The sequence below is a fragment of the Mustela lutreola genome, chromosome 1 (genome assembly GCF_030435805.1).
Source record: "Mustela lutreola isolate mMusLut2 chromosome 1, mMusLut2.pri, whole genome shotgun sequence".
In the NCBI taxonomy this organism is placed as follows: domain Eukaryota; kingdom Metazoa; phylum Chordata; class Mammalia; order Carnivora; family Mustelidae; genus Mustela; species Mustela lutreola.
Window position 1 is genome coordinate 167,353,815 of NC_081290.1, and position 8,756 is coordinate 167,362,570.

The window sequence follows — 8,756 nt, forward strand, 5'->3', positions numbered from 1 at the left end:
AGTACTGGATGTCCTAGCCAGAGAAACAAGGAACACAAAGAAATAAAAGACTCCAAAAAAAAAAAAAAAGGATGAAGTAAAATTTTCTTTTTTTGGATAACATGAACTTACATGTTAAAAAATTTTTCACAAAAAATTTTGAATAAACAAATTTAATAAAGCTGCCAAATACAAGATCAATATATAAAAGACAAGAATTTTGTTTTGTTTCGTTTTTTTTTTTTTAATAGTTTTTCATGTCATCCTTGCTCAGTGATCACGCTAATCTTCTCTGCATCATTCCAATTTTAGCATCTGTGCTGCCAAAGTAAGCACAAGACAGGAGCATTTTAACACTCTAATAATGAACTATCTGAAAACATAAAGAAAACAATCTAATTCACAATAGCATCAAAAATAATAAAATACTTAGGAAAAGATTTAACTAAGAAGATGAAAGATTTGTACCCCATAATCTATGACATTGATAAAGAAATTGAAGGAGACACAAATGGAAAGATAGCTCATATTTATGAATGGTAAGAATTAACATTGTTAAAATGTCCATACTACTGAAAACCATCTGTAAATTCAATTCCTATCAAAAATCCAATGTTAGGGGCACCTGGGTGGCTCAGTGGGTTAAGCCGCTGCCTTCGGCTCAGGTCATGATCTCAGGGTCCAGGGATCGATCCCCACATCAGCCTCTCTGCTCAGCAGGAAGCTGCTACCTCTTCTCTCTCTGCCTGCCTCTCTGCCTGCTTGTCATCTCTCTCTGTCAAATAAATAAAGAAATAATCTTTTTTTTTAAAGATTTTATTTATTTATTTGAAAGAAATCACAAGTAGACGGAGAGGCAAGCAGAGAGAGAGAGAGAGGGAAGCAGACTCCCTGCTGAGCAGAGAGCCCTATGCGGGACTCGATCCCAGGACCCTGAGATCATGACCTGAGCCGAAGGCAGCGGCTTAACCCACTGAGCCACCCAGGCGCCCCAATAAATAATCTTTAAAAAAATCCAATATTGTGTTTTTACAGAAGTAAGAAAAGAATCCTAAAATTTATATAAGACCATAAAAGACAACAAATAATCAAAGCAGTTCTGAGAAAGAATGAAGAAGCGAAATTACACTTCTTGATTTGAAACTATACTACAAAGCCCTCATGCTCAAAACAATAAAGTATACTGGCATAAAAACAGACCAATAAACAAGTAGAACAGGATTGAGAGTCCAGAGATAAATCCTTTCATACAGTCATCTAATATTTGACAGGGGCCAACATATGTAATGGGTAAAGATAGTCTGTTTAGTAAATGATATTTAAAACTGAATAGTCACATAAACCAGCATGAAACTGGAACCTTATATCACTCATAAATCTTAACTTGAAATAGATTAAAGACTTAAATGTGATGCATGAAACTAAATTTCCTAAAGGAAAACATAGGAAAAATTCTCCTTGACATTGGTCTTGCCAATAGTTTTTTGGATACCAGACCAAAAACACAAGCAAAAAAAGCAAAAATAAATAAATGGTATTACATCAAACTAAAGTTTCTGCATTGCCAAAAAAAAAAAAAAAAAGGAATGAAAACACAATCCATAGAATGGAAGAAAATACTTACAAATCTTATATCTGAAAAGAGGTTAATAACCAACAGATACAAATAGAAAAAAAATATATAATTAAAAAAATAGCAAAAGGGTCTCAATAGACTTTTTTTTTCAAAAAAGTTATATAAATGACCAACAGGAGCATTAAAAAGTGCTCAACGTAAAAAACTCAGGGCAAAGTCATTATGTTGTTGTTTTTGTTTACCTCTGAAAAACACAGCAAGATATTACTACCTATAGAATATATACTACCAAAAAATTAAAACTAACAAATTTTGGTAAATATTGGGGAATATGGGGAACTTATGCACTGTGATAGGGATATAAATTTGTATGGAAAACAGTATGGAGACTATTCATATTATTAAAAGTAAAATTACCATATGATTCAGTTATCCCACTTCTAGGTATATATCTAAAGGAAACGAAGTCACTATTCGAAGACATATATGCACTCTTATGTTCATTATAAAATTATTAACTCTAATCAAGAGAGGGAAATAACTTCAGTATCCATTAATGGATGAATGAATAAAATAAGTATGGTATATATATACCATGGAATACTACTTAACCATGAAAAATTAAGATATACTGCCATTTACAATACCATGGATGGATCTTGAAGGTATTATACTAAGTGAAATATTTCAAAGATTTTATATATTTTTAAATTTATGTATTATGATGTCCCTTACATACAGAATCTGAAGAAAAAGCAAACTAATGGAAACTTAGAGTTGAGTTGACAAGGGGTGAACCTGGGGTGGAATAAGGTGGTCAAAGGGTACAAACTTGCAACTATAATATGAAAAAGTTCTGGGGATCTAATGTACAGCATGATGATCATAGTTAATAATATATACATACTTTTTTTTAATTGTGCTTCCCTTTATTAAATTTTGCATATATCACATTCTTACAAGTTGAACGTTTATAGCAATCTTGTATAAAAGAGGTCTGCTGCCACCATTTTTCTAACAACATTTGTTCATTTTGTGTCTCTCTGTCACATGTTGGTAATTCTTGCAATATTTCAAGTTTTTTCATTATTATTGTATTTGTCATGGTGATCTGTGATCAGTAATTATGACCACTGAAAACTCAGAACTAGTTTACTTAAGGTATATACATTGTTTTTCTTTAAAGACATAATGCTTTTGAACAGTACAGTATAGTGTTTATTTTTTATATGCACTGGGAAACGTAATTTTTTTTTGCACTGGGAAACCAAAAATAATAATAATAATTTGACTTAGTTTATTGAGATAATCACTTTATTGAGGCGGTCTGGAACAAAACTCACAAAACCTCTGAAGTTTATCTCTACTGTACTATATACATAAAAGTTGCTAAAGAGAGTAGATCTTAAAATTCCTTGCAATACATGCATAAAAAACAGAGGCAACTATATGAGATAGTAGATGTATTAACATTTTATGTAGATTATATTGCAATACAGATGTATACCAATTTATCAAATTGTACAAAATTTACACAATGTTAAAAGTTTGCAGTGTTATAAGAAATCATTTCTTAAATTTACAAATTATAATATGTCGATTATTTTTCAATAAGCTTGAAAAAACTTTTTGTAGAATTAATCTATTTTTCAAAAAAGAAAGTAAGGAAGTAGAAACTGCAACTAACTCTGAAATAATAGAATACAAAATCTATTTTAGTTATATACACTGTGACAAAACTATTAGTTAGTTTACAATGAAGGAATACATATGAAGCATGTAGGATGGTCTATAAATAAGGCTGAAAGAGCTCAGTTTTAAGGTATAAATTTAAAATCTTCTTTTGAAATACTAAACTGACCACCCAGTTTTCCAAACATAAATGTCTTAACTGCATGAATTTATTTCATACAACTCTATAATCTAGTTTCATAAGAAAGCAGCATGCAAATTTTGAATAAGACAGACTTGCTTAAGTTTCTTTATGTTCAACAGTAAAGGATACTTCCCTAAAAATAAATAGAAGAAAAATCAGCATATTTATCATGATAATTATTATTCATAATGAGATTCGTATTGAATTAAGGAATATATAGCCTCAGAGGGGGAAAAGTAAAATGAAATTTATTTTGGTAAATGTGTCTATGAATAGTCAATACAATGCCTCAATATAAATGAATATTATCATTTTGAACAATTTAATTACTATTATTAGAATTATTATAAGTATAAAAATAGCTATCATTTTAGTATGGAATATGAGACTCTCATGCTCCATGCTTCATTACATCCACACAACAACTCTGCATAATAAGTATTATCATCACCATTTCATGGGTGAAAAAACTGAGGCTAACACATTTAGATAACTGGTTTATGATTACATGGCTGGTAAAGATGCATCACACTAATTTAGGCTTTATGATTTCAGAATTGTACTCTTTCCACTGCACATTCTATTACTCTGTAAATACTTGGCTTGTTTTCATTTAGTTCTTTAATTTTATTCATGTGGTGATGGCTTAAAGCTTCATTTAAAGGAAGCTTAAAAAAATTCATTTAACCAAAAGCTCCCAAGAATTAAAAATGTCATGGATCTAATGTAGACATGGATATCATTAGTTAATGGGTAACCATATATTTTCCACTCTAGTGAGATAAAAATCAGAGTATTTTTCTAAGTTTTAGTCTCTGAGTATTAAAAAGGACTTTGTTAAAATAGAAATATTTAGACAAAGGTGATCAAAAGTCTGGATCAGGTCACCTTAAGATAAATATTAGAAAACTGAGGAAACAGGGGCATTTAGCCCATTAACATTCAGGGTAACTATTGAGAGATATGAATTTAGTGCCATTGTTTTGCCTGTAAGGTGACTATTACTGTATATGGTCTCTGTTCCTTTCTGATCTACCACTTGTAGGCTCTCTCTTTGCTTAGAGGACCCCTTTCAAGATTTGCTGTAGAGCTGGTTTGGTGTTTGCAAATTCTTTCAGTTGTTGTTTGTCCTGAAAGCTTTTAATCTCTCCTTCTATTTTCAATGATAGCCTAACTGGATATAGTATTCTGGGCTGCATGTTTTTCTCATTTAGTGCTCTGAAAATATCATGCCAGCTCTTTCTGGCCTGCCAGGTCTCTGTGGATAAGTCAGCTGCCAATCTAATATTTTTACCATTGTATGTTACAGACTTCTTTTCCCGGGCTGCTTTCAGGATTTTCTCTTTGTCACTGAGACTTGTAAATTTTACTATTAGGTGACGGGGTGTGGGCCTATTCTTATTGATTTTGAGGGGTGTTCTCTGAACCTCCTGAATTTTGATGCTCATTCCCTTTGCCATATTGGGGAAACTCTCCCCAATAATTCTCTCTAGTATACCTTCTGCTCCCCTCTCTCTTTCTTCTTCTTCTGGAATCCCAATTATTCTAATGTTGTTTCGTCTTATGGTGTCACTTATCTCTCGAATTCTCCCCTCGTGGTCCAGTAGCTGTTTGTCCCTCTTTTGCTCAGCTTCTTTATTCTCTGTCATTTGGTCTTCTATATCACTAATTCTTTCTTCTGCCTCATTTATCCTAGCAGTGAGAGCCTCCATTTTTGATTGCACCTCATTAATAGCTTTTTTGATTTCAACTTGGTTAGATTTTAGTTCTTTTATTTCTCCAGAAAGGGCTTTTATATCTCTCGAGAGGGTTTCTCTAATATCTTCCATGCCTTTTTCGAGCCCGGCTAGAACCTTGAGAATTGTCATTCTGAACTCTAGATCTGACATATTACCAATGTCTGTATTGATTAGGTCCCTAGCCTTCGGTACTGCCTCTTGTTCTTTTTTTTTTGTGTTGAATTTTTCCGTCTTGTCATTTTGTCCAGAGAAGAGTATATGAGGGGGCAAGTAAAATACTAAAAGGGTGGCAACAACCCCAGGAAAATATGCTTTAACCAAATTAGAAGAGATCCCAAATCGTGAGGGGGGATAAAGGGGATAAAAAGAGGTTCAAAAAGGAAGAAAGAAAAAAAAGAAAAAAAAAAGAAAAGAATTTTAAAAAAAAGAAAACACCTAAGAAAAATATAAAAAAGAAAAAATATATGTATTAGATAAACTAGTAAAAAATCGTTAAAAAAGAAAAAGGTAACAGTTAAAAAAAAAATTTTACCCGAAGGCGAGAAAAAAACCCAAAAAATGAAAAAGAAAAAAATTAAATTAACCGCAAGACTAAAAAAAATCACAGGGCAAAAGCCATGAGTTCCGTGCTTTGCTTTCTCCTCCTCTAGAATTCTGCTGCTCTCCTTGGTATTGAAACCGCACTCTTTGGTAGGTGAACTTGGTCTCGGCTGGATTTCTTGTTGATCTTCTGGGGGAGGGGCCTGTTGTAGTGATTCTCAAGTGTCTTTGCCCCAGGCAGAATTGCACCGCCCTTACCCGGGGCCGGGGTGAGTAATCCGCTTGGGTTTGCTTTCAGGAGCTTTTGTTCCCTAAGCGCTTTCTGTAGAGTTCGGAGGAGGGGAATACAAATGGCGGCCTCCTGGTCTCCGGCCCGGAGGAGCCGAGATCCTAGGGCCGCACTCCTCAGTGAGCCCTCAGAGAACCGCGCCCAGTTACTCCCGTCTGTCTGACCTCCGGCCGCTCCGAGCTCACCGAGCCTGCGACCGGTTCAAGGTCACCCCGAGCTGCGAGCTTACTGTCAGCTCTGTCTCTGTAGCCGGCTTTCCCGTTCCAATACCCGCAAGCTCTGCGACACTCAGACACCCCCGATCCTTCTGTGACCCTGCGGGACCTGAGGCCACGCTGACCCCGTGTGGGCTTTGCCCCGGGTAGCCTCTGGAGAGATGTCCCTCAGCGGAACAGACTTTTAAAAGTCCTGATTTTGTGCACGGTTGCTCTGCCGCTTGCCAGGAGCCGGCCCCTCCCGCTGGGGTCTATCTTCCCGTCGCTTTGGATTCACTTCTCCGCCGGTCCTACCTTTCAGAAAGTGGTTGTTTTCTGTTTCCAGAATTGCTGTTCTTCTTCTCTTCGATCTGCCGATGGATTTTCAGGTGTTTGCAATCTTTAGATAAGCTATCTAGCTGATCTCCGGCTAGCTGAAGTAGTCTCGGCCTGCTACTTCTCCGCCATCTTGACAATATAATGAATGGTTTAAAGTATTTAGTAGAATATAGAAAAGCCCTTTAAAGCCTGGTCTTAGCCTAGCATTGCAGCTTCTGGGATATCTGTCTATCTATCATCTATCTATCTATATATCTATTTAGATATAAATTTGAAAATTTTTTAACGTAAAGATTTTGAGAAATAGAACATAATCAGCACCATAGAAGATCTGTTTATGATAACAACCTAGTCCCTCCTCCCAGTTTCTTAATATTCTCTCTTATTTAATGTAACATTGTGCAAATATACCACTGCTGATCTGCCGTTATGAATGAAATAACTATAATCATCTGTTTTCATATCCTGGTGAAAATATTCATTTAGTTCCATGTTGTATTTCTAGGAATGGACCAAATTTTTTTTAATTTTTAATTTTTCTAAATATTGTCCAACTTACCTCAAATGTTTTTATTATGGGCACTGTCATTTTTTCACATTCTTGCAAGACATTTTTACTGTTTCCCAATATGGTAAATGTGTAATAGTATGCCATTCTAGGTTTTAATTTATTTTTAATTTAATTTAATTTAATTCCAGATTCATAATAAAGATAAACAGTTTTTACATATGAGTGGCCATTTGGATTACACTTTCTGTAAAGTACATGCTCCAATCTTTTGATATCTTAACATTGTGTCATACTGACTTCTTTAATAGTAGATTTTCTGAATGAACTTTTAGCTGTGTAGGTCTTCTCTATTTTATTTTGAACTTGTTTTCATTTCAAAAACTTTATATTTATTTTCATAATCTGCTTTTATTTTGCTTTGTCTATTATCTATCTATCTATCTATTATTTATTTGCAAGCAAGAGAGAGCGAGCGAGTGAGAGCGCAGGGAGGGATAGAAAAAGAAGGGAAAAGAATCTTAAGCAGGCTCCAGGCTCAGCACAGAGCCCAACTCTGGGCTCTATTTCACAACCCTGACATCACGACCTGAGCCAAAATGAAAGAAATAAAATAAAATTAAGGTGTTAAAAAAAAAGGAAAAAGAATTGGAGGTTTAATTAAGTGAGCCACCCAGGCACCCCTGTGGTATCTTAAATTGGCTGTCATATCTTTAAAGTTCTAGAGTATCCATTTGGTTCATTTATAAAATCTTTCCCAATATCATTTTTAGTTTCAGGTTTTTGTTCAATTTGCATCCCCTCTCATTTCTTTGAGCAGAGTAATCAAGCCATTTTACAATATTAATTGATCATTTTAACATCATACTTAATCCCATTTTGTCTATCAAATCTTGTTAATGGTTTTTCTTTGTGTGCTTTTTTCCATTTTGCTACGTTCAAGACATATTTGAAACTCTTATTGAGTAGGGATAATTGAGAGCTATAATAATGGTATGGTCCTCCTTGGCAGGATTTTCTCTTATATCTGAGACTCTACAAGACAATCATACTCCAAATTCCGTGATTGACTTTCTTAGTTTACACAGAAGGCAAGGTAGGCTATAGTCTTATTTCTGCTTCTCTTCATGCTTTGGGGATCTCAACTTAAATTTGGGTTGTACCAAAGTCCTCAAATTTGATTGCTGCTGGATTTTGAATTTTGTTTCTCTAGTATCAAGAGTCTATTAAAAACACAGCTCAGTGTGTTTTAGCAGTTTCAAATGCTCTCATAGCTAAAATGGCTTCAGGGCATATATCTCTAGATTCTCATTGTGTTTTGTATTTTGGCCCAGTAATCCCTCACTTATTTTTATAATCATTCTGATATTTTTAACTTTAAAAGCTATTTTGTCTGGATTTTTAAGTTGTCTTAGGTAGGAGTTTTTAGATCACCATTACTAGAAGCAACAACAAATATACATGAAAATATCTGCAGTAGTTTATCACATCTTTATGGCTTTGAACTTCCATAAGCTGAGGCATCCTTCTCTAATCACTTAGGCAAACTCCAATTTACCCTATAAAACAACACAAGAATTGCTTCATTTAAGAACATGTTCAGAGATGACTCTTCCCCACTGTTCTTACCAACATTCCCACACACTCTTTGCTACCCACACCTTGTTTATGAACTTTCATTAGGTATATCAGCGTCATTAGGTATATAGAATTTTG

At 34.4% G+C, this 8,756-nt stretch overlaps 1 non-coding gene across 1 annotated transcript; it reads right to left on the reverse strand.

The window, feature by feature from the left end:
• Positions 1-208: 208 nt before the first annotated feature.
• Positions 209-315, reverse strand: LOC131822944 (U6 spliceosomal RNA). Its single transcript, XR_009350406.1, has one exon. It is a non-coding gene; the product is annotated as a U6 spliceosomal RNA (small nuclear RNA).
• Between the last annotated feature and the right edge of the window lie 8,441 nt (positions 316-8,756).